Genomic DNA, 25,875 nt, shown 5'->3' with positions numbered 1-25,875 from the left:
CTGTGCATTAGCTCAAAAAATAAAAGTTCTTCAGTGGCAAAATAGCACTTTCTACTAAAATGAAGCTATAAGGCAAATGCTCTGTAGGTGTGCGAGTAATAATATATGCCACAGTATAATGATTCAAATGGTCAGATCATAATGCTAATTATGTAGACTTTTGCTGCAGTTCCCACAGGAAATTAAACATTGACAAGCACTTAGCATTGCAACATCTAATTTTGGGTCAAGGTCCTTTGCCAGAATATCTTGTTGCAAAAAGCTTTCACGAAGCCAAATTGTAAAGTGCTCTGTGTGAGTTGTTCTACCCTAAGCTAAAATTGGTGATGATGTCAAACGTATTGAAGAAAGTGTGTTTGGCAGTTTGTGTCTATTGCCACAATTCATTCCAACTTTTGTCCATCTGCAACTCTGCTTCCCTTGTATGAGTCCACTCTGTGCAGCATATGGCAGCACATCCAGTTTGATATCTAAATGACAGAAAATATAAAGGATGCTGATGTCTGATAGAATGACATGTATATTTCCTACATGATGCAGATGTTTCTAAACTTACAGTCATATAAACCAGTGCTCTTTGTGTTATATCTGGGAGGACGGTTCAGGAACGGAGGCAAGACTCAGATAGTAACTAAAGCTCTTTATTTGTGACTTCAGATCTGAGCAACTAAACCCAGCCACAGCAGCCCCTTTTATAGGGCTGGCTGTGGCTAGGCAGCCAATGAAGGTGATTTGAGTTTGCCGCTCTTGGCAGGGCCAATCGCGGCAGCCCGTTTACTGGCCAATCGCATCAGTCTATGGCGACCAATCACGATCGGCTTTCAGCGGGCCAATCAGATTTGCAGGCTATGAGCTTTCTAGTCTGGAACACCCCTCCCCTCTCGGTTCCATTTAAGGGGTGGAGTAATATAGTCTCGCAGGTAAGCAGGTCTTCGCACCTATCTGCCTGACTTCCGCACTTCCGCTTGACCCTATTCAAACCTGGGTTCAGATGGACTGCTTGCTGGATCAAATGGGAACGGTGAACCAGTGTCATGGTCAGGGCTCTCCTCTGGTGCCTCCGGGGTGATGAAGTCCTCAGCCTCGCTGTTACTGTTCTGGCTCCCGGGGCTCGCTGAACCTGCCTGGATGCTGCTTCCTGGCGAAGCGTTCGACTGTCCAGTCTCAGTTGCAGCTGGTGAGTGTTGCCAACCATGGTGCGGTGATCTCGGTGATAGCTCAGAATAGACAGGTGTTGGTTCTAATTCTGAGTTCACTGCTTCCCCTCCCCCCCTAGTGTCAAAGTTAGGGTCAGGGTTGGAAGATGTGGTTAGTCTGGAGCGCAGTTGGTCAATATGGCGTTTCCATGGTCTGCCATCAGTGGTGAGTAGACGGTAGGAGCAGGGGCCCGTAACTTGAGTTACCTGGGCAGGAATCCAAAGGGGATCCCCAGAAAAAAATTTGCGAAAACAAGATCTCCTACCTTGAAAGCACGGTGCTTGCTGCTGGAACCCAGGGGCTTTTCCGGGGTGTAGGCAGGGTGCAAACGATCTAGAGGTGATCTGAGTTTCCTGGCCATCAGGAGTTCAGCTGGGCACTTGTTGGTCGTGCTGTTTGGTGTGATGTGTTGTAGGAGCAGCATTCTAGTGACTTTGTTGTGGATGTTGCCTTGATCCATTTTCTGCAGGGTTTTCTTTGTAAACTGAACCATTCGTTCAGCCCTACCATTCGCCGCAGGATGAGCCGGCGATGTGAGTGCGTGTCGGATGCCCCGTTCCGCTAAATACTGTTCAAAGGCTAAGGCAGTAAATTGGGGCCCATTGTCAGAGACCAGGACATCTGGTAACCCGTGTGTGGTGAAGAGTCTGTTCAGTTTTTTAATGACCACCTCAGTAGTGGTTGCTTTCATTTTGTTGACCTCAAGCCAGTTTGAGTAGGCATCAACAGTTATTAAGAAGGTGTGGCCTCTCGTAGGTCCCACAAAGTCAATATGAATGTGAGACCAAGGACCCCTGGGTGTTTCCCATTCTGTTGGTGGGGCTTTAGGTGGAGCAGAGTGGTTTTCCTGGCATTTGTTACAAGAGGCGACCCAGGTTTCGATTTGTTTATCTATACCTGGCCACCAGGCGTAACTTCTTGCCAGCGCTTTCATATGTACGATGCCCGGGTGTCCATCATGTAGCATTTGCAATACTCTTTTTTGCAACTTAGTTGGTACAACAACTCGGTCTCCCCACAAAACGCACCCTTTTTGTGAAAAAAGTTCCATTTGTCTGTTTTTAAACGGCTTAAACATTTCCTTAGTGTCGTAATCTGGCCATCCCCTCTCCACCCAGCCAACAACTCATGCCAAACAAGAGTCTCTTTTGGTTTCAAAAGCGATGTCTTGAGCCGTTAGTGGAGGTGATGGCATTGTCTCTATTTGCAGTACGGGGAGTGTGGGAGCTGGGTCTTCCTGTGGCTCGGGTAGTGGTGAGCGGCTCAAGGCATCTGCATGGGGAATAGATTTCCCCGGGCGGTACTTTAATTGATAGTCATAGGCAGTGAGAAATTCCGACCATCGCGTCATTCTGGGGGAGAGAATGTGTGGACTAGGTTTGTCGCCCGCCAGGATCCCAAGTAGTGGCTTATGATCCATTATAATAGAAAATGGTCTCCCATAAACATATTCATGAAATCGTTTTATTACAGAGACAATTGCAAGGGCTTCCTTATCTAATTGGCTATAGTTTCTTTCTGTTTTTGATAGAGTTCGTGAAAAAAATGCAATTGGTGCTTCTGAGCCATTTGGTAGGACATGGCTCAGGATGGCCCCTACCCCAAATGGTGAGGCGTCACACGTGACAGTCAAAGGTAGTGTTTTGTTATACTGAATTAGTACTGCCTTTGAGGTAAGGAGGTCTTTTACTTGCTGGAAGGCGTGTTCCTCCCGATGTCCCCAATTCCAGGATGCCCTTTTATCGAGTAGTCTATGAAGGGGCTCAGCAACAGTCACCTTCTGGGGCAGGAAGATGTTATAAAAGTTAATAAGTCCCAGGAAGGCTTGGAGGTCAGTTTTGTTTTTAGGTCTTGGGGTGTTTTTGATAGCTGCCAATTTTTTTTCTGTGGGGTGGATTCCTTGCTTGTCAAGGAGGTAGCCAAGAAACTCCACCCTTTCTGTGCAAAGCTGGCACTTTTCCTTCTTAACCTTGAGGCCAGCGTTTTTGAACCTCTGTAGGACTGTTCTGAGACGTTTTTCTAATTGGTTTTTTGTGGTGCTGCTATTAATACGTCATCAAAACAGGGCACGACCCCTTTTATCCCTTGTAATAGTCTCTCCATCAGGCTTTGAAAGATGCCTGGGGCTACGCTTACACCAAACTGGAGCCTGTTGCATTTGAATGCACCACAATGTGTGACTATAGTTTGGGCTTCTGCAGTCTCGCGATCAACTGGTAGCTGTTGATAGGCTTGGGCCAGATCTAATTTTGCAAATATTTTGCCACCCCCAAGTGAATGCAGGAGATGTTGAACAACTGGCACTGGGTAGGCGCTCTGCTGTAGCGCGTGATTGAGGGTGGCCTTGTAGTCACCGCAGATTCTTATGGACCCATCAGGTTTTATGGGGGTGACAATTGGTGTCTCCCATTGGGCGTGGTCAATAGGTTCTAACACGCCTTGCGCAATTAACCTGTCCAGTTGCTCATCAATTTTGGATTTAAGAGCAAAGGGAACTCGGCGTGGCTTTAGATGAATGGGTGCTATGTCGGGGCAAAGATTAAATGAAATAGGGGACCCCTTGTACTTGCCTAGGCTTTCGTTGAACACTTCTCGGAAATCGTGGACGAGAGCCGCCTCCCAGTCATTGTCTTCAGTATGATGGATGCCAGCCACTCCGATTCCTAGTGGCGCGAACCACTGAAGACCCAATAGACTTGGCCAGTCTCGGTCTATGACGGTGAGTGGTAGAATTGCCTTATGTCCCTTGAACGAGACCTGCACATGGTGGGTACCTGCGACTGGAATCCGGTTGCCTTGATAGTCTTTTAGTATGATTCTCTGACTGCTGAGGTCTTGGTGTCGGATGTTGGGGACTAGCTGCTTGAGTGTTCTCCAGGATACCATGGATAGTGATGACCCAGAGTCGGCTTCCATGTTGCACGGTTTGTTTTCAATCGTGACCTCTACTCAGATCTTTTTAGCATCAAGTGATGAAGCGTGGCCGATGATGATGGTTTGATGAGCCTCCTCTCGTCTGGGGGCGTTGTTAAACCTTCGGGGTCTGCTGTACTGGTTCCACTGGTTGCTAGGGCGGTCCCTCTGCGTGGTGGCGTTGCCATCGTTTCTCTTTGGGCTGCTCCTTCTCCGTCTGGGGCTGGAATTTCTCTTGTTTCTGCAAACCTTCGCGATGTGTCCCTGTTTCTCGCAAAAACGGCATATGGCATCTAAGAATCTGCATTCGGATCGGGGATGGTTTCCCCCACATCCGGCGCATTGGTAGTTGGCTTTGCGACCCCACTGGTCCCGTTGCTCACATTCTGACCGGAGCCTGTGGACTTCTTCTTCCTCGCTGTCTGAGGATGACTCAACGTCTTCGTGATGGGTGGTTGATGTGTACTTGTCTGAAAGTTTCCCAGCATCGTTGGTGGGTTGGCGGTTGGTCCCGCTGGTTCGACGCATTCGTGCTGCTGATTTACGAGTGGCTTCAGCTTCTGTGGCGTCTGCTATGGCATCTGCAAGCGAGATGTCCCCCTTGGCCATGATCTTGCTCTAGACGGTGGGGTCTCTGAGGCCAAGGACAATGCGATCTCTCATGGCTTCTTCGAGGTTGGCAAAGCCACACAAACCACCCAGGTTCCTCAGGTCTGCCACAAAATCCCCAATGCTCTCACCTTCACGTTGGTCCCTCTAGTAGAACTCATGCCTGCGAATGAGAGTTGGCACGGCGGGGGCGTAATGGTTGCGCAGGATGGGAGCAAGGGTGTCCCAATCCATGGTTTTAACTTCAGCTGGCTTGGCTGAGGCTTTAGCCATCTTAAAAACGGCTGGCCCACAATGGGTTAGAAAAATGGCTCGTTTCTTGCTGGGCGTGGCATCTTTGAGGTTGTTGGACTCCAGGAACATTTGAAATCTGTCCATGTATGAGTCCCAATCTTCGCTAGCTGGATCGAATGGTGCGGGTGGTATAGCGCTGCTGGCCATGTTGCCGTCATTGTGCTCTGTCAGGCACGTGCTCCTTCGGCTAGCTCAATTCAATAGCTTCTGTTGCCTCCGCATCCCATCCTCGTCGCCAGTGTTATATCTGGGAGGACGGTTCAAGAACGGAGGCAAGACTCAGATAGTAACTAAAGCTCTTTATTTGTGACTTCAGATCTGAGCAACTAAACCCAGCCACAGCAGCCCCTTTTATAGGGCTGGCTGCGGCTAGGCAGCCAATGAAGGCGATTTGAGTTTGCCGCTTTTGGCAGGGCCAATCCCAGCAGCCCGTTTACTGGCCAATCGCATCAGTCTATGGCGACCAATCACGATCGGCTTTCAGCGGGCCAATCAGATTTGCAGGCTACGAGCCTGCTAGTCCGGAACACTTTGTATTTAGGTAGACATATACTTAAAATATCTTTTGAGTGTGGCCCTAAATGTGAAAAGTGCCCAAAATATATACTGGTGTGGGATTTTACAACACATATCTGTTGGGCAGTGTTAGGCTTGGAGATTTAATGACCATGATTTCCTGATGTTTCACCTGCAACTGCCTGCCATCTTCACAGGCAAAACAGATAACAGGCAACTGACTGAGCTCCTCTCTATAGTCAGGATAATACATAGCTACAAAGACAGGTATCCCGTCAGTCCCTGCTTAGTTACTTAGCACTTTATTTCTGAAAATGTCAAACTACAATTGCCAGCAAAATGTCAGGAAATCTGTTCTCTAGTCCCTCGTTACCAAACTCTGAAGCCCAACACTGTCTTAGACAAAAGATGCTTAGGTAATTTCTGCAATATGAAGGTCACTGCAGACATCAGATGCTCTTCCATTTAACAGTTATATCACTGCTAAATTTACATTTTGGGGTAGAAGTGATGTATTGTTTCTGTAGAATTTCCCTAGTTCCTCTAGGAAGTGCAGTGGGGAAATGATGATGAATGATGCAATTTTACATTTTACAGGTACTATATGGAAAATGGAATACATTTATATTTATTCTGATTTTTGATACATTTTAAGAAACTTCCATTCTACTTTCTGAATGCATTAAAATACACTTTTGAGGGGTTCCCAATATTTGTTTGATTGGCTTATACTCGAACAAGTTGTCTCAGTACAAGTATGAACCATTAATTGTTTGTTGAGAATTAATGATACCAGCCTCTACTCATGCCAAATCCATGACTCATATTTTCCTGCTATTTGTCAAAAGTACTTTTTTATTATTGTTGTGTTAGAATAGATGATACTGTCAAGCTCACTTGATATTCATTACATTGAGGCAAATACTTCCAATCCACTTTGCAATTGTGCTCTGTGGCAAATACTGTTGGTCCTTTCCATTCACTATTGACTGCATCCACAGACCATTTTTTCTTAGTTAATAGGTTGAAAGGACCACAACCTGTGAACCTATTGCTTTTTTCTTGATTTCCTTGATGAGTCAGTGAGTGCTGGGCTTCCCCACCCCCAAACTTTAACTGTTGGAATAGCGTAAAACTGTGACACTTTGAACAATTGCTTTATTTTTCTTTTCCCAGATGAAATTCATGGGGGTTCTGCCCTCTTCTAGGCCACTAATGGTAGTACTTCAGTTACTTCCTTCCTTCTTCCACAATAGGTGTCTCAAACTGGTGGCCTGTGGGTCGGATGCATCATGTGCAGGCCATGCCCACTCCAGCTCCATGAAGGGAAAAAAACATCGTGATATGTCAGGTGATAGCAATGTGTCACGGTAACTTTGACACCCATGTGGTAGAAAGGTGTCCCAGGAGGAATTTATAGAAGGGGAGGGGTCAATGAAAACATGTCTTCAATAGACTAATCATAGAAAGGAAAGCTATTTACTTTCTTAACTCAGGAGAAATAAAAAAGCAGGGTGGTGCACTAATTAAGGGTCATGGTAAGTAAGACAAAGTACTGAGTTATCATCATGTCACAATTTCTCCATCCTAATCTATCCCTAATCATATCCGCCAAAGGTGCATTCATCACCATTGTAACAGAGTCCATTTGCTTTGCAGCTTGTCATCCTTTTCTTCTCTTTCTTTCTATCTTCACTTCATTAGAACCTTTTCCATAGAGCTGTATATTTGCATAATATGTCCAAGGTAAAATAATTTGAGCCTGATCGTTCATGCCTCAAGTGATTACTGTGGGGTGATTTGTTTGATGATCTGTTGGCTTGTTTTCTTGATTGTCCATGGTATTCTATCTGACCCAAAATTCTGGTGGCTGATCATAGCACTTTATCATTTCCTTAAGATTCACTGTTATTTTTTAAATGTCAAGAAAAGGATCATCTTCTTAAATTGTACAGTAATGTAAAGGATACCTGTAAACACTCTTATTTTACAAATCATTTGCTGGGCAATTCTAGACAGAATGATATCCCTGGAGCATACTTAAATGCTGTGTAACATTATTCCAGGAGCTTATTCATTCCTTTTGCATCAGTTGTTATCCATCAACAATTATACAGAGACACTCAGGATCTGGCTATAACTCAAGGGCACAGAGTCATTTTTCTAATCGATGTTCTTTTAAGGTATCATTTATTTCATGCATCACAAGACAGGCAGTAGAAGCCAACTTTGCTTTGCTTGCTCTGCTTAAAAAGCCACAAGATCATTAGATAGTTGGTAAAGGCTCAGATTTCTTCAGCATCAGAGTTGGCATTCTATCAAATCAATTTATCAATAAGATGCATCACCTTTCTTTGTAGAAGAATGGGGCATATACCCAGCATTTTGATTCATCAGAATGCTTGTGACTCTTATGACGGGAAGTGGCAGGCATCTTGTTTAGGCTTCCATAACTTAGCATCATTGGATTAATTATAATAGCAGAAATGAATGTTGAGATACAGAGATAAAATTCTCAGCATGAAGTATTAGCTAAAAATGAAAGATACTGAACAGCTTCACTATTGCAAGCTAAATGATGCTGCCAATGGAAAACTGGATAGGACCATCTTTGATTTGGTCCATAAATTCTTAAATTCATATCAGAATAATTATGAATTGTTATTACAAAGCATTGACATCAATTTAATTTAACAAATTAATGTCAAATTAGCCTTAAGAGTGCTACTTTATGTACAATGAAGAAATGGTTAAAGGCACTTTCCCATTTTGCTGCTCCTCAAAGGATTGTTATTATTTACAGAATTGTTACATTACTATCACATGAGGCCAGGTGAGCTTCCCTATTATCCTATTTTTAAATTTAATTTTAGAGCTTAATAATTGGGGAAATGAGGCAGAAATTATAACCTCACAGTTATGGTTTAATAAATGGTATCATTTATTCATCTAAACCAGGGGTCTCAAACTCGCGGCCTGCAGGCCAATTGCAGCCCACAGGACAATATCCTGTGACCCCCACCGTGATATGAAAGTATAATATTAGTGCGGCCCGCAGGGGGAATGGACCTCTGAAGGAAGACCCGCCCGCCGTTCCTCGTCATGGCTGACATTCGGGCCCGGCAAGTCTGAGCAGCCAGCACATAGAACAGGGCAGCGCCGGATGTTAGAGAAGCAGAGTGGAGCCGGAGATCATTAGCTGCCTCTTTCACAGCACAAGAAGCCTCCCCCAACTGGCCAGCTGCTCTCCTCCTTCTCTGCCTGTTTGTTCTCTATGGCCAAGGAGGAGGAGACCAGCCGGCTGGTTGGGGGAAGCTTTCTCCGCCGAAAGAGGCAGCTACTAATCTCCGGCTTTGCTCCACTTCTCCAATGGTCCGGCTTCCCCTCTTGCTCCTCACAGTTGCCCTGAGCTGGTGAGGTTCTTTACTTGGGCAGCCAGATGCCCGCAGCAGCAACAGGCAGTTCCGCCCAGGCTCCGCTCAGGTGTCCGGCTGGGGCAGTCAAGAGTTGCTACCACCGGCGCAGCTCTGTGCGGCTCCAGTCCCGTGTTGCCTGGGGAAGGGAAAGGCAAAACCAGGAGCCACTGACAAGTAGAAACCGAGTGGAAATGACGTCTGCAGTGCCACTGTGGAATCCCTTATGCAGCCCAGCCTCACCCAGACTCTGCCTCCAGTGGCCCCCAGGTAAATTGAGTTTGAGACCCCTGTTTTAATCATTGAGGTGTCACACACAAAGCAGTAAAAGGGGGGAAACCTATACTTGTTTTTTTTCTTTAGTCTTAAAATTTGTATTAATCTAGAATTTATAAAAAGAATGTGTAATGGAAAGGGAATATGACAGACTAAAGAACCAACTAAATTAATAAGTTAATATAGACTATTAAAAGCAAGGAGAGACATTGGTAATTTATTATTATTATTATTAGGCAAACACATATTATTTATCTTTATTTTTAAAATAAATATTAAAGGATTATATTTGAAATAATTGAAATAAAACAAAAAGATGTTTCTATTGAGATTAATGAAAGAGGCTAGAATTAATGTGTTTGTTTCTCTCCTTACTGAAAATTTGGAATGGAAAAGGTAATAATAAAATTAAGTATGCATATATGAATGTATAATTGCTGTCATATTTGTATGTAAAGGTGATGACCCGGAAATATGTTGTCCACTAAAAAGAGATTTTTATTTTTAATGTGAAAAACTGAATAAAATTTGTTTTTTAAAAAAGAGATTTTGAACGTTAGAATTCAAACAGAGAGGCACCTGTCACAAAATACCCCAGACTTAATAATTTTCATAAAAAGACAGAAAAGTCTGGATGGTGGGCATGGCAGTATCTGGATACAGCAGAATAGAAGAGAAAGAACTGGAGAAGATAACAGAAAGTATTCTTTCTGATTAGAAATTTAGAAATCCCTATTTGCAAGTAGAAATAGAACAACTGTTGCAAAATAAAGCAAAGGTAGTACCAATAGTAATAGATGCCTTGCGTACAATCCCAGAACAACTGCAACAACATATGAACACCATCAGCATTGAAAAATTCACCATCAATCAATTGCAAAAGGTAGCTTTACTTGGAACAGCTTACATCCTGTGACACCATCAAACATCCCCATCTGCCTATCCCAGTCCTTGAGAAGGTCTTGATGAGTGGATAAAAATGCCAAATTCAGTCCAAACATCTAGTTCACTGTGCAACAAACAAACAACAATAACAATGTAAACAAACAGATCTTTCAAATCACCTGTTTCCTAATTATTTAGATATTAAAAATTAATATCTATTCTTAAAACAGGTCCAGAACTTATCAGTAATACATATATAATAAAGTACTGGTTAGTAATGGTTAGATCATTTACTCCTACTTAGTAGTCTTGCTGTTGAAAGCTGTGGTTTTCAAAACAGTTTAAAGGCAGTCTGATATATCATGTATTACAATAATCTAGATAAATTTACTTTAACAGGATGCATTCCCATGTAAATATATTCAAATTATCTTTGATAGATGGATGTTGACATGCTCATTTTCTAATTAACTTTTCTAACAAAAATTATTAATGAGGAAAATATGACATGACATCTTTATTTATTCCTACAGTTGAGTATAAAAGAACGACTCTCACTTGTTTGGGAAGATTCCATTTTTAAGCAATACTAACTTATTTATCTATATGGCAATATCTGGAGAGGACAATGCAAAGCCTACTGAACGTAGCTTTAAATAACTGTTATAATGACTTATTATTATTATTTTATTTATTTATGTGAATTATTCTATGGCCACCCAACTCACAAATTCTATTTACCATTATTGTCTCTGCTGACTTGAATATTTCATGTCACAGTTAATCAACAATCCAGTAAACAAAACCAAGAGAAAACAAATATTCAGCCAAGTAAATGTATTCACTGTGAAAAAAACTTAGTATCATATGTCTGAGGCTTGACATTGTTAACTTTCAAAAAATAATGATTCCAAAATTATGGGAAATAAGGGCAAACTACATGCATTTATGCTGAAATTTTGCAGTGTATTTAGAATATGATCTACTCATCTAATTATTCATTCTGTAATGGAGCCCACATTTTCACTGGTAGTTGTATCTTAAAGATAGGGCAGCATAAGACAATATTATAAATCCTACAGAAAAAAAAATCCTCCTTAGGTGAATAAGCAATGTCTTGTTAACAGATAAGTGGATATTATGCCAGATTGTTTGGGATTTTAATGGGGTTTTAAAAGAAAATTCCATATAGTGTGTTTGCATTTTCTTTAATAGACAGTACTTTGGTACCATGGTTTCTCTTAAAGAGGTCAATTGCTAATGTAAATTGTCTGTGAACCAAATTTTCAAGCCACTACTTTTTGTGATCTTATGGGACTACTTACTTGTGATTAGAAAACTTGTCTCTTATGCTGCAGGTGTAATGTCTGCATGTTGTTCGGCTGCAGAGATAATATCAGTACTTGTAAATTAGTTAGATGTCTTTCCAAGCTTGTGGTAGAATCCACTTGCATTCTGCTACTAGTGATATAAATCTCAGTCTTCTAGAATTCAATCAGGTATGCGCAGCACTTATCACAAATAATCTCTAGCCCAACACATGCTAGTAGATTATGACAGGATGGCTTACCAATCACAGGAAACTCATCCTGTTCATATAGAACCTGAATTATTTGAACCCATAGAATTCTTCTTTAACTTTCTAGAATTTGAGAGGGGGAACTCAAGAAGGAGACAAGCTGCCATTAAAAAGTTTTTCACTATTATTTAGGGATAAGTGGAAGTCGAGCTTCATGGGAGAACGTGGAACTGTTGCTATTCAGATAACGAACTTCAATACAGTATGCTTGTGTGATAGAAGGCAGAATGGTTAGGAGGATCCCAAAAGGAAGATTCAAAGACTTCCAGAAAGAGGCTACAGTTGTTCAGCAATCAGTGGCTAAAGATCTGAAAGAGAAGAACAGGATCAAAGGTAACAGAAGAAAAAACATCTGGAAAGTATCGGTCAAGTTAGAACTGACAGGGATGGTATACTTGGCATAGGGAGCAAATACTCCAAAGCCTGCCTAGTTATCTGAAAATTAAGAGAGCTTTCCTATAGAAAGCAGAAGGCAATAACCATAAACAGTTTATTAATAGAGATGGAAAGCAAAGAAAATCTTAAAGATAAGCAATGAAACACATTAAAAAAATAGAAATAGTAAAGTACTAGAAGAAAAAGTTAGAAATGTTTGTAATATAAATTCCCTGTATGATAATCTTAAAACAGTATAAATGCTAATACATAAGAAAGGTGTGTGCAAATTATGATGTAATATTCCTAATTTCACATGGTAGCAAAATAGCATTCAGGATCACCAGCTTAGATTAGAACCTTTTATGGAAGAAAAATGTCAATTGTTCAGTCTGACTTTAGAAACCCAGAACCAGCTCAGAACCAGCTGGTGGTCAAGACCAAGGGTGAATGTGGAACCCAGAAGGCACCAACATAGGGAAGTCTAATAACCCCAAGGAGGAACTTTGGGAAGGATTGGTGTGAGAGCACTGTACTGAGTATACAGAGAAACATCAGGTTTTAGGAATATACATGTTTAAATCCATAAAGGCAAGAGTTATTGCTTACTCACAATGGTGACACACACTTCTCCATTATAATGTAGGTAGACTTTGCACAGATATGTAATAGTTGTAAGAAATTCATAGGAGATGTCTGTGAAGTGGACATCTATAAAATAAAAGCAACAGTACACTGAGTTTTTTTATTCCCTCTATTGGAAAAATAAAAACACTTAAAATAAACAAGAAATAAACAAGAACAATCTTTCAAAAATGATAAATATAAGATATGAAATTCTGGTAAAAGCCTGCTCTGTGCAGCTACTGTCATGCCACCCACTCTTAGTGTCTTGTCAATGATTTGTGTAACCTGTGCAGCAGCAAAGCAAAGCAAATACAGATGATAATGTAGGTTGGTCTGAAGAAAGATTTAAACAGCACAGATTTTATCCAGTTATTCTGCATTTCTTTTCCATGACTGAATTTTCTTCTAAGGGTTTTTGGGGCCAAATAGTCTTTCACTAGTAGCACCGCTATTGTTTTCCTTGCTTATGGAAGAACTCTATGCTACTCACCATCATCAAAATAATTTCCCTGTCCCTCCATAAGGAAGATTTTGGTACATCATTGAAATGTGTCAATTTCCTCAAACCTCTTTTTTTCCTGATCCTATGATAAAATTCTTCCATTTGGAACTTAGATATATCCTGAAAGCTTCTATCAGGCAAAAAGATTTCAGGTTTGTGTATGTATTAGCTGCCCAGAGTTGCCTCCAGGTAATAAGTGCAATATATAAATTGAAAGAATGAATGAATAAAATAGTACCTCTCACCTTAGTTTAGAAACAGATCAATGAAGTCAGACAGCACTTGTCATCTGGACTTTTTTTTTAAAAAAAATTCTGCCCATCAGATTTTTAGTAGTGACTTTCCTCTCATATTTCCTTTTTATCTTGCAAGTATATTCTGAATTACCGTAATCCTTTCCATGTCTCCTTTAATATATAATATCATTCTACCAATGAATTGTTATTTGAATTCACAATTCTAAGTTTATAAATTGTCTATAGAGTAAAATATCTCTTCTAAAACTGTCAATTGTTCAGTTATTGCATATTAGAACATATATACCACTCTTTGAATGATTTAAAATTCCAAATTTTATACAATGCAGAATTTCAAGCATTTTATTTCAGCATGAAATTCTATAGATACTAATTTCTGTTCTGGTTTTTTAACAACTGGATATGCTAAACTGAATTCATTGGATTAATTTTAATTCATTTCCCCTAATTTACTAAAAACACAGGGACTGTGTTGTTACAAATCAATTCACAGTCAGATATTGTTTATTCCTTGTTCCATATCAGGTATAAAATAGCTTAATTAAAGATTCCTAATTCTTCTCTTGGTCTTTTGATGTTTTATAGAGATTTTGCTTTCCTGCCTGGCAACTAGAATCCGAGGCAGCTTACATTAGAAAATGAAAACACAATCATTTTTACTCACTAAGGCTCTTTATTATGTTTGCTCCTCTATTAAAAAAGGAATATTTCATAATATATTCCTTCAAATGTAATGTCAAGATGAGTTTCTTGGTAGGAACTGAAAACTGTATCTAAAAGCGCCAGCCTGTTTTTAATAACATTTACAAATTTCAACAGCAAGGAGAAAAAATTTGTATTTGGAGGACATTTATTGCTGGTCTCATTCTCTAAAGCCAGTGTCATCCTAATTTCAGTGGAAATGCTATTTTCTAATGAGTTAGACTTCCATGTGAGCCTGAAACAAAGTTGATGCTTTAAAATATCCAATACAGTAGTTCTCTCCTTTTGTACTTTAGAAGAAACCTTTTTAATTTTGTGAAGTTAGGGCCCACAATCCCTTGGCACACATTTAACATTTGAAGTGCAAATTTTACAGCTACTGAATATTGTTAATCAGTTTCACTTGGACTATATCAAATGTGAGCTTGAAAGGATGCTTGAAGAAAATATAAAATGATCAGAAATGGGGTGGAGTTGGCTTTAATTAAGAGGAAAGCAAAAAAAAAAAAAAAGACTGGAGAGAATAAGAAAGGAACCAATGGGAAAAGAAAGCAAAGGAACTAGTGTGAAAGGATGAGAAATTTTGAAGATATTTCAAAGTATTTAGTTATTTAGTTATATTCTGCCTTTATTATTCCTACAAATAACCCAAGCCAGATAACGTATCCAATACACCTTCCTTCTCCTATTTTCCTTACAACAATCATGTGAGGTGAGTTGGGCTGAGAAAGAGTGACTAGCCCAGATATTGAAATCACAAATGTAAACATTTTGAACAATGACAACAAAGAGAGATGATAGATAGATAGATAGATAGATAGATAGATAGATAGATAGATAGATAGATAGATAGATAGATAGATAGGGGGTACTGTTGATTTGATAGCTTTACTGGAAGATCGGGGAAATGAATAGTGGTATATGTCTCTTTCCTTTAGGAGAATGCTATACAAAACTATATATGATTTTTATATTTTTTGTAATGATTAAATATTGTAGTGCTAAATAAGTAAGCAAGGTGGGGTGGGCACAATGCCTCAATGATTAAAAATCCTGATCCTGAAAAGCTGACAGCCCAGTTTGAGGTCCGGTTTGAGACCTGAGCACTGCACAGTGAGGTATGTCCATTCCTGCCCCAGCTCCTTTGCACCTGGCAGTTAAAAAATATGCAATGAAAGTAAATAAATAGGTGGAAAGGTAACAATTTTCCATACATCTTTGGCATATAGCCATGCTCACCACATGACCACAGAAAGTGTCTTCAGTCAACACTGACTCCCCCAGCCAAGAAAGGAAATTAGCACTGGCCCCTAGAGTCAGACATGACTTGACCGGAAAATCTTTAGCTTAAATAAGGAAGCATTTATTTTATTCAGCAAAGGGTCACCCTTGAGTTATACTTTGTTCTGTCTTGTTCTTGGTGATCTTTCATATCTTCAGTCCAAATAACCTTGAGACACAGGCAGTGTTTAATGTTGAGATAATTTCACTGTCTCCTTGGCAGAAGGGCAAGCATTCTAAGATAAGACAGGTGTTAGCCTCCAAGATTTCAAATGAGTCACAGCTGTCAACAGGGTTGTACTCCTTGTCCTTGGTTCAAAGCAGTGAGATGAAGCTATTGAAAACTAGGAGTGTTTAAAGTCCAGAGCCAATATAAACTATTCAAAATCCTCCATGGAATGGAACTTTACTGCAAAAATGAGAAGGTGCTGGACCATCACTGGCTGTGAAGTGGTCCTCTCGCTGTCACCTCTCTGGAGTTTCCTGACTGGCAGAAGGGCTGTATTGAATTTCCATGTTTATTACCTGACATCTTTGCTTCCTTCCTGCAGATACCATGGAGATGAGTGCTAAGAAGCTAAAATTACAGGCAAGGCTTTACACAAAAGGCTGCTGCTTTTTGTACTTTGAAGACTTCTCTAAATGCTATCTATTGGACTGGAAAGGTAATTCCAACACAGCATTTCATTATTTTTCACTGTCACAAACACTGCGATCATAAGAAAGATGTTAAATGATCTGATTTTTTTAACCTCTGTATCCAATCAATTTTACAAATAAATCACACTGATGTTGATTCAGCCTTACTCAGTTTATTGTCATGTAATTCCACATTCCCTTAGCAAAAAGCTTTAGCAAAATGAATAACAAAGTCTTGGGTTAATTTGTGATGACAACTAATATACAAATACGTTGTTCAACCTAGAGAACAGATTGAATACAATTTTAAAACAATTCAGTCAAAAAGCTTTTAATTTAACACTTAATGTGACATTAGCTCATCCCAGTGTTGAATATAATACTCACTATATGGTTTTCTTTTTATAAAAAAATATAAACCTAGAACGCCCCCCCCCAGTTATCTCAACGCCATTCACCTTTTGTAAAGCTCTGAAAACCTGACTCGATATCAAGACATTTGTCCTAGTCAGTTGAATGACTTCTGCTAATCACATTGCTTTTTTGGTGTTGGAAGTTATGTTAACTGGGTCATCATATTTTATACTGTTATGATCATGTTAGTCTTTGGATGGATGACTCTAAATATAATTTAAATAAAAATATTAAATAAGACTGAACCCTAGTGCTATCCAGAAACCAATCACTAGGAATGATAAATCTGTAATTTATATATTTATTTCATTCTAAAATAAAATATTTCTATTTATTTGCTTATTTATTGATCCAGAATTTTCCCTCCCATCCACATGGTACTCATGCATTATTTTTCATTTTTTTAAAAATTGACATAATATAAAACAGGATTCCTACTTACACAGAAACCACCATGCATGTGTTTTGGGATTCGTCAAGGAAATAATCCCATCCTCTCCCAAGCCCCCAAAGACTGCCTTTTAATGGCTTAGCACAAGCAATATCTAAAACAGAAGCTCTGAGAATAATGGCAGTCTGACTTTTTCAATGAATTCTATGGAGAAAGAAAATTAAATAATATTACTTTAAAGAACATAGCAACCGGGAAAATCATTTTTAACATCATGCATTTGTATTTAAGCATTGTTCTGTAGCAATTAAAAATGAATGAGTAATCCTTTCAGAGACAGACAGGAGCATAACACATTGCCTTGCCCTCTACAGATGTAATGCTATGAATTTGAAAAATCTAGGGAATAGTGTTGTGGGCTGATAATATCTAAAGTAATGAGAAGTAATAACAAGGGTAGCAATTTATTAGCAAACTCCCCAAGCCACTATATGGTAATAATCGGCAAAGCCATCAAAATGAAATTTGCTCACATTCTGATGGAGTTTACAGTAGGCGGTCTACATCTTCATTAGCTAATGTTATAGCTTTAGCAATTGCAAAGGCGGTATGCATCTCAGCATGAAATAAAGGAACTTTATAACTGTTGCATTTCTTGCAGAGGCAGTCAACTTTCATCAGTAAAGGGCCACACTTAATTACCTCCCCAATTTTTGTACTCCAAGGGCCTAGGGAACATGATTGTCATGCCTCTGGTGGAGACTGACTCTGAGGAAGAGGAGGAACGGCTGACAGGGAGTGGAAGTGTGGCTCTGGAGGTTGTGGAGGAGGCTGGAGAAGGGCAGAAGCTGGCTGGGCAGTCAGAGAAGGACCCAGGCCCATCCCGTCTCCATCCTACAGCATGCAGGGAGGAGAGGATAAGGGAGAAACGTGGTCTACTAGGGAGGAGAGGGCCTTGATCCTCTTCATGGGCTGCAGCTGTGACAACTGGATAAGAGGATGGACCTGCATACTGGTAAACGCTGGAAACAAATTGTGTAAATATCTCTTTATAGTTCCTCTCTGAGTTTGGCATGTGTTTATTTTGTATCCCACCCTGGGTCATCACAATGATAGTGATACAATAAGTTGACAAGAGAGGGTATGTTCTATTTTTTTTCAGATCAGTTTGGATGTTTGACTAGGGTCCTGGGATTTCACTATGGGTACACCTTTGTTGCTTCATTATAAGTTTCATGAGTAAAATTACTCTACTGCCAAATTTTGGTGGTATGATCTTGAGAGGCTTAAGGATATACTGAATGTGGAGGCATCATGAAGTCTAGGTTGCCCACTAGCATTTTTGCTTTTGTTGCTATGATCCAAAACATTTTCCCAATATACCTGACACCCATGTGTACATTTAAAATAGACCCATGATCAGAATTTTATTTAAGACCATATTCCCTTTCTTCTCTTTGCTTTCAGTACCCCTCTGAGTTTTCTCTCTCTTGATTTTTGTTCATTGAAGTCAACAGCCTTGTACATTTATTCTGGGTAGAAATTCAAAATACTGAAAAACAACTTGGGAAATTCCATTTTATTGTTTTAAATAAAAAGTATTAATCTATCTTTCCAAAAACCAAATAATACTTTCAACATCTGTGTGGCTTAAGAAAATAGCACCCTTTAAAATGACAGTTTTTTTTAATTAGTCAGACATTGATGATGTTACTCAGGAAATATCAGTCTCTCTTTAGTTCAGTAATTGTTAACTATGGTAGAGAGAAACAACTTATCTATGATGAAACAGAGGCACTGTGAGAAGACAATGCTGTTTACACTGGACAAGAACTCAAGAAACTTCTTGGATGAGAAGCAAAAGATTTTTAAAGGAAAAAAGAAACAGAAAGTTCAGTTGCCTTTTGGAAAAAGCAGTTTTGGGACAAAAGGGTGAGATGTGAACTGAGGAAGCAGTGACTGGGAGCCAGATGATCCTGAGAGAAGAATCAGGAAGGAATCTGAAGCAACTGAAGCCAGAAGAGAAATCTGCAAAGAGCCAGCAAAGAGGAAAATGCAGCCCTCCACTGTAGACAGTGGCCAAGCAATAGTTCAGATGTTGTAATAGGCAAGTGTATGCTAAAAGGAAAAGTTATTTGTATTGTATAATTAGACTTTATAAGCATACATAGTTATACTTGGGCACTAAAATATAGATCATGTATTGACTAAATATAAAGTACGTGCAATTTTGTATTGACTGAAATTCTTGTAAATACACCTTGTACTAACTTCATATAGCTATAAATAGCACTGTATGCACTTGTTAGTGCCACGTGCATGTTTGACTTCATTCCAATCCATTCCCACCCTTCAACAGAACTGTCAAAGTGAATCTGACTTGACCTTAATGCACATAACTACCCATTGGTTATCCCAATTCTCTGTCCTCCAGAAACCTATCACTAAATCCCCATTTATATTCCAAAGGATCATTTTGCATCTTAAGATCCAAGATGAAAGAAACTCTACTTTAAAGCTGCATTGACCAGCATTATATGTTCAGTCTTGAAAATGTGGACAGACCTGCCCCATAGAATCACCAAGAATTGGACATGACTGAATGGATAACATCATTATCATCATCATCATCAGAAGACACGGGTTGTTGTTAACTCAACTGCACTAAATGTTGAATATACTGTAGATCTATATTTTCTGTCATGCTAATTTATATCTCAGTTAGATGTAAAAAATAATCTTCATTATTGTACAGAAATGTAGAAGAGATAAACAAAAATAATCAGGCATCACATAAAGAGAAGACTAAACTAAAGTTCAATAGAGTCTGAGGATATCAAGTACCTGGGCAATGGAAGATCACAAGAAAGAAGTTTGCAAAATTATTGCTATACAAGGAGAAAGACATACACACATTTCAGAGAGAGAGGATCCAAAGATCAAAGTTCTGCTAGTATGGGAGACTATTGCTACATTTTAATTAAAGCCTTTGATTAACTCTATGGGGAATATAGTTAAAAGTTAATAGTGATAAGTACACACTGCTAGAGTAACAGAACTATTGTTTTTGCAGGCAGGGAGTTAATTAATCTTGGTCTGGTATGTCAATCTAGGCCATACATTTGTTGTATACCATTCTTATCTAAAGTAGAAGTAGAAAGAGGGAGGACATGTTTATTTGAATGACACTTGCAGATCTATCCAGCTGAAAGAATTCTTATACGAAGCAAAGTTTTTCTATCTTGAAATGTTATGAATAAAAGAGGGGAAATCAATTGGTTCATAAGAACATCATTGTGTGCTGTGTTTTGCTTAATCTGGAGACATCCTAACACACTGCAACATAGTACATGAGATTTTTGCAAATGTTACTGTTGGAATTTTTCAAGGAGAGGGAACACTGGTTTATTTAAATAAGTATTATGTTTTTGAAATGTACTGCCACATTTAAGAAAACTGTTCAATTTGTTGAAGATGTGTATGTGTTTGTACATGTGTAAATTTAGCAATAGGCTTGCATAAATAAAATTTAAAGGAGCAGGAAGAGTTATTGCTTGAGATAATTTCTTGAATCCAACACAGTTTTGGTGTTACTATTTTCTTAGTAAGCATATTATTTATGTCAGAGAGAAGCAATCGGTATTACATGCTCTGATCTTAAGAGCTTAACACTGAATATTGTCTTCTACAAGTCTGTGCTATCAAAAGAGAGGTAGCAAAATGACCACAGATACAATTATCACAGATATCATTATCTGATATCCTTTGAACAAAGCCATCAAATATTCAACGTAAACTATAGAATGCAAATCAGGATCAGGCATCTAATGATTCAAATTGGTATTGTGGCTCTGCTTTATCTGGGTGAAATTATATCCAATGTGAAATATAGCCTTGAACTACCTTTAATCTAGATGTACTAGACAAGAATATCAACAGAATTGAAAACTTCAGTGAGGTGCTAAATTTCCAAGCTCGACAACATAACAGTCAGCAGTAATAGGATTCTCTTGTTTTTCCTGAGCAGTAAGACCGTAAATTGTGCTGATTTCATCACACACTACACATTTCATTTCCTTGAGCTTTTCAGTGGCAGCCAATAAATTGCCTTTTACTTTCCGAAGAGTCCATATAAATGGAGCCTGTACTAAGTGAATTCCATCCCATTTAGTAAGAGCTCTCTCCTGTGAGAATCTCATTCCAAACAGAGGAGAACATTCCACCTTAGCCCAACCTTTTCTTGTAATTGCATTATACTTTGATTATTTTAATTCTTATGCATACAGCGAGACTGTAGGAGTATGGAACAATGATCTTGAAGACAATAGATGAAGAGTATGAGTAATCATATTTTTCTTTCTTTCTTTCATCCTCTTCTTTTTTAAAGTCTTGAACCAACAGCCTAATTCTATTTTTGATAATGAATCTAATACTTAATTGTAATATTTTTGGTGGGTTTATTGCTGTTTGTAAAATGAAGAAAATCTATCTAAAATGTTGTTAAAAGTTGACAATGATTTGATAGTATGACAGTCTATGAAAGTGGGCAGGTATAATACATTTAAATAAATAATAGTACATCTTCAATGTTCCCTGATCTGCAACTATCATTGGATCTTCTTTTGCAGAACAGTCTTGAGTTTGCCATACTTCCCCTGGAGGTCAAACCCAATCTTTTGCCTATTTACTTAAAACTACTTTTATGGTTAATGAGGCTTGCTTTCAAGTTCATAAGTGACTAAACATGCATTTTGTATATGCTAACTCTGATATAAACCTCATTGAGCTCACTGAGACTTATAGATGTAAATACAGTATATACTTATAGTATATGGGACTAGAATCCAGGATAGATCAAGTATATTTATCAACTTGTACTATTAAACAAGAATACCAATCAAAGCAAAAGTGGAACAAAAAAACTGTAAGGATTGGTTGAATATAACTAAATAAACAACTACTGATTATTTACAGTGTGGTGGAAATGGCCTAGCATGTCCAGCTTTTCCCTCTCTATTCACAGTATTAGCTATGTTTATTGCAATCCAGGTTTGATTTAAAATCCTTGTTCTGCTCATTTCTGTAATACAAGACACCAGCCTGCAGTAGAGCCTGCATGAGAAAATGGGAAGACTCAGGAGAATATATTATTTTGCCAGCAGTTCTTTATATCACCACAGGACTGCATTATACTAAGAACTGCTAGTGAGAAAAGGCTCATGTTTAATAAGTATTTGTTTAGCAGTTTAGCAGTTATAACTTACTCCATTCTTTTCTCACATTTTCAGTTGGGTTAGTTCTGATACAAAAAAAAGGAAAAAATTCTTCTTCCAAAGGACATAAACTTATATCTGAACATAGATTCAGTTACAGTGTTGATGGGTGCACTATTGTAAGACCAGAAGGACCAGATTGTCCTAGAAAAAAAAATAGTTATGTGCTAAGAACCAACACTAACTTGATGGCATCTATTGTAATCAATCAATCAATTAATCAATCAAACAACCAACAAACTGACAGAATATGTCTAAGTGAATCTGTTTTAGACTCAATATAATTCCTTGGGGTCAATTTAACTAACAATTTATATATATATATATATATATAATATATGGATCTTTTTGTTGGTTTTCCACAAGATTCAAGTGTCTGGCAATGTTTCGATGAGTCTCATTCATCATCATCAGGCCTCTGTCTTTGGCTCTTGCTTTCAGAGTGATGTGAGGTTGCAGCTGCTTTTTTAAAAAGAAAAAGCAGCTGCAACCTCATCCTCTGAAAACAGACAGAGCTGATGATGAATGAACTCATCACGTTCCTGAGAATCTGGGAGCTCAACAAGATCCACTAAATCCCTAGAACCTCAGAAAACAAATATAAATATATATATATATTTTTCAGCTTTGTTCGGGTATTTTCCCACATCATTGTGGTTGTGCTTTTAAAGTTGTAGCAACATTTCGGCAGAATCTCATCTGCCATCATCAGGCTTCTGATTGTGTCCATTTGTGAGTCAGGCCCTCAACAACTGTGGGGGCAGTTGTACGGCAGAATCTCATCTGCCATCATCAGGCTTCTGTATAGTGGTCATCTGTGAGTCCGGCTTTTATAGTGGTTTCAGATTTATATTTGGGGCAGCCTATTGCTGTGCCAGAATGGTTTTTTCTTCACCCTGATTGGTTGGGAGTCTTGGTGTATGTTTATTGGTCTTGGAGTTTGCTGTGTTCTGCTTGATTGGTGTTTCTAATATCTCCTGTCTGTTTTTTGGCTCTTTTTGTCTCTTGATTGGCTGGCAACATTGTGTTACTTTATTGGAGGCCTTTAGTGCAGCTTGGCTCTGGGTAAATGGACTGCTATCATTAGTTAGGAAGCTAGGTTTCATCTGGGTGCCTGGCTGAGGTGTGTTTGAGCTGGAGGTATCAGGGGGGATCTGTCTGTGCCCAGGTGTTTGCCTGGCTTGTGGTGTGGAGATTTTTTTGTTTGTGAGTGCAGGCTTCCAAATGATTGACAGTCTGGTGGAGTCATCTCTTCTATTCATGAATATATATATATATATATATATATATATATATATATATATATATATATATATGTATGTAGATTTTCACGGGTACAGGTATGTAGGTCTAGGTGTGTTTGGGTCTTTTCCCGTGTAAGATTAAGAGTATCTTGGTGACGTTTCGGCGAGGTCCCACTCGCCACCCTCAGGCTGGTGCTTTCGGCTTCGTGCCAGTGCAAGCAGTGTGTGATCGGAGCTGCCGTCTCTCTGTAAATACTGGGGGCTGGTGTGCTGGGCTGGTTGGCTGCGCTGCTGCCTCTTGATTGGTTGATGGAGTTGATGTTGGTATAATTGGCTTATGAGTTTTGTTGTGGAGATATCCTGGATCTTGTGCTGGAATCTCCTGGGTCATTCGTTTTGTAGTGACCTTTTTTCCATTAGCCTCTCATGTTTTAATGGCTTGGGTAATGGGTTGTGTGATGGGCTTGCAAGTTCTTTTGTTGTGGTATCCTGGATCCTGTGTTGTAATCTCCTGGGTTGTTTGTGTTTTGATCTCTTTTCCATTAGCCTCCTGTGTAGTAATGGCTTGGGTAGTGGGTTGTATGATGACCTTGTGAGACTTATTGCTGTGGTATCCTTGGTCTTGTGTTGTGATATCCTGGGTCATTTGCTGTGTTGCAACTTCTTGAGTTCTTGTGGTGTAATTTCCTGAGTTTTCTGATGTGATATCCTGATTGGGTGGCTGTGATGTAGCATTCTGGGTTTTAGTCTGGCTTCGAGTTTGGGGTCTGAGTCTGTGTTCTTGGCATGTGTCAACTTGTTTGGTTTTGGGGTTAGGGGTTTCAAGAGCTGGCGAGGCAGCCGTGGTCTGTTTTCTGGATGGTAGTTGTCCTTCGTTTATAGGATAGGCTTGGGCCTGGGTCTGATGAGGGGGATTGGCAGTCGTATCTGGTGTTGGTTTTCGTGGCTGGGACTCGTTTGTTGGTGAAGGCTAGCTTCCAGATGTCTGGTAGGTGGGAGGTATCATCCCGTCTATTCATGTTATGGGGGTGTTTCTCTATCTCGATGGCTTCCCTGATTATTCTCTTGCTGGAGTGTTCAGTGTTGGATATTAATTTGGTTCCTTCAAAATTAATTTCATGTCCTGTGGCTTTAAGGTGCTAGAAGACAGAGGAAGTATTTTCTTCTCTTCTGTCTGCGTTTTTGTGTTCTGCGATGCGTGCATTTATTCTCCTGGGTTTGTCCAATGTGGCTGGGCAATGGAAATGATAAATAATAGATTGTATAAATCCAAATTAATAGAATAATAGAGATATCTGGAAAGGGAATCTGAGGTTGCTGACATTAACTGTTAGAGAAATGGCATTCAAAACAATTTCTATGTAGTATATAGAACTACCAAACATAAAGACAAAATGGAGAAAGCCTATATTTGAACTGGTTAGGGCAGGAACATTTCAACATAATGTTCAAAGATTTAGAATTTTCTAATAATTACAAGATAAGCACCTTGAAATATGCCTCAAAGCCAAGTGATAATCAGCACAGCCTGCAGAGCAGTGAAGTCTTCTAGGTATAACAAGACATTACCTTCTTGGTTTGTATATCTGTATCAGCTGATGCTTCCAAATAGTCTCTTAGGACAATACCATGTAGAACATTAAGTGTCCCAAAAGACCACTTAGAAGCTTTAGAAGAACGTGCTACAGTAATCTATTCATGACTAAGGCATGAACAAGTTTCTGAACAGCTTTTCAGTCTAGGACAAGATAAAATTGGCCCATTAGATGTACCTGTATCAAATTCTCTTGCTCTCTGCTTCCACTTGTTTTTTGAGCAGGAACTGTGAGTCAAAGATAATCTTCAAGTTACAGACAAGTTTTGAATCCATGATCTGATAAGGGTATCTTCTTTGAAGGACTGGAATTGCTCTTAGTAGTCTCTCAGGTTTGACAAGCCAAATTGCTCTTTAAAACATTCCTATTTTCTGTCTCTTGAATGATGGGAAGTATGACAGTCACAGATTCCTTCAGTTTCTCCATGTAAAAGGTAGGAAAAGCAGAGGGAAAGGAAGCTATTGTCGGTACCAGTATGTGTGAAGGGATAAGAGGGCTACTACATTGAAACAATTATGTCATTCCTCAGATGCCCAGTTTACAAAAGCCGGCAGGACTTTCAACTTAATGTAAATTTGAGGGCTCATTTTGAATAGTTTTCCCTCCCTTCTATCACCATTGTAGCCCACTGATTAGTTAACCCCTCTGGATTTTATCTATATTACCCCTGAGGAGACGGCAAGATGATCAGAAACTATTGTGTTTGCTGTTACTATCATGTTTGGAGGGCAAGTGAACTGGCAGTGCTGATAAGCAGAACAAGAGAAAAACAGAGCCTTGCAGCCTGGCAGTTAGTTATCTGCTGGAGCAGAAGGTAACCATTGATGCCAGCTCCCACAAATCATCCTCCCAACAATCCTCAAGTGCAAGGATATTATTGTGGGGCATGGTTA

This window comes from Pseudonaja textilis, chromosome 3 (genome assembly GCF_049901715.1).
Source record: "Pseudonaja textilis isolate UNSWEBS1 chromosome 3, rPseTex1.2, whole genome shotgun sequence".
NCBI lineage: Eukaryota > Metazoa > Chordata > Lepidosauria > Squamata > Elapidae > Pseudonaja > Pseudonaja textilis.
The sequence above is the reverse complement of the archived record's forward strand: the minus strand, read 5'-3'. Positions refer to the sequence as shown.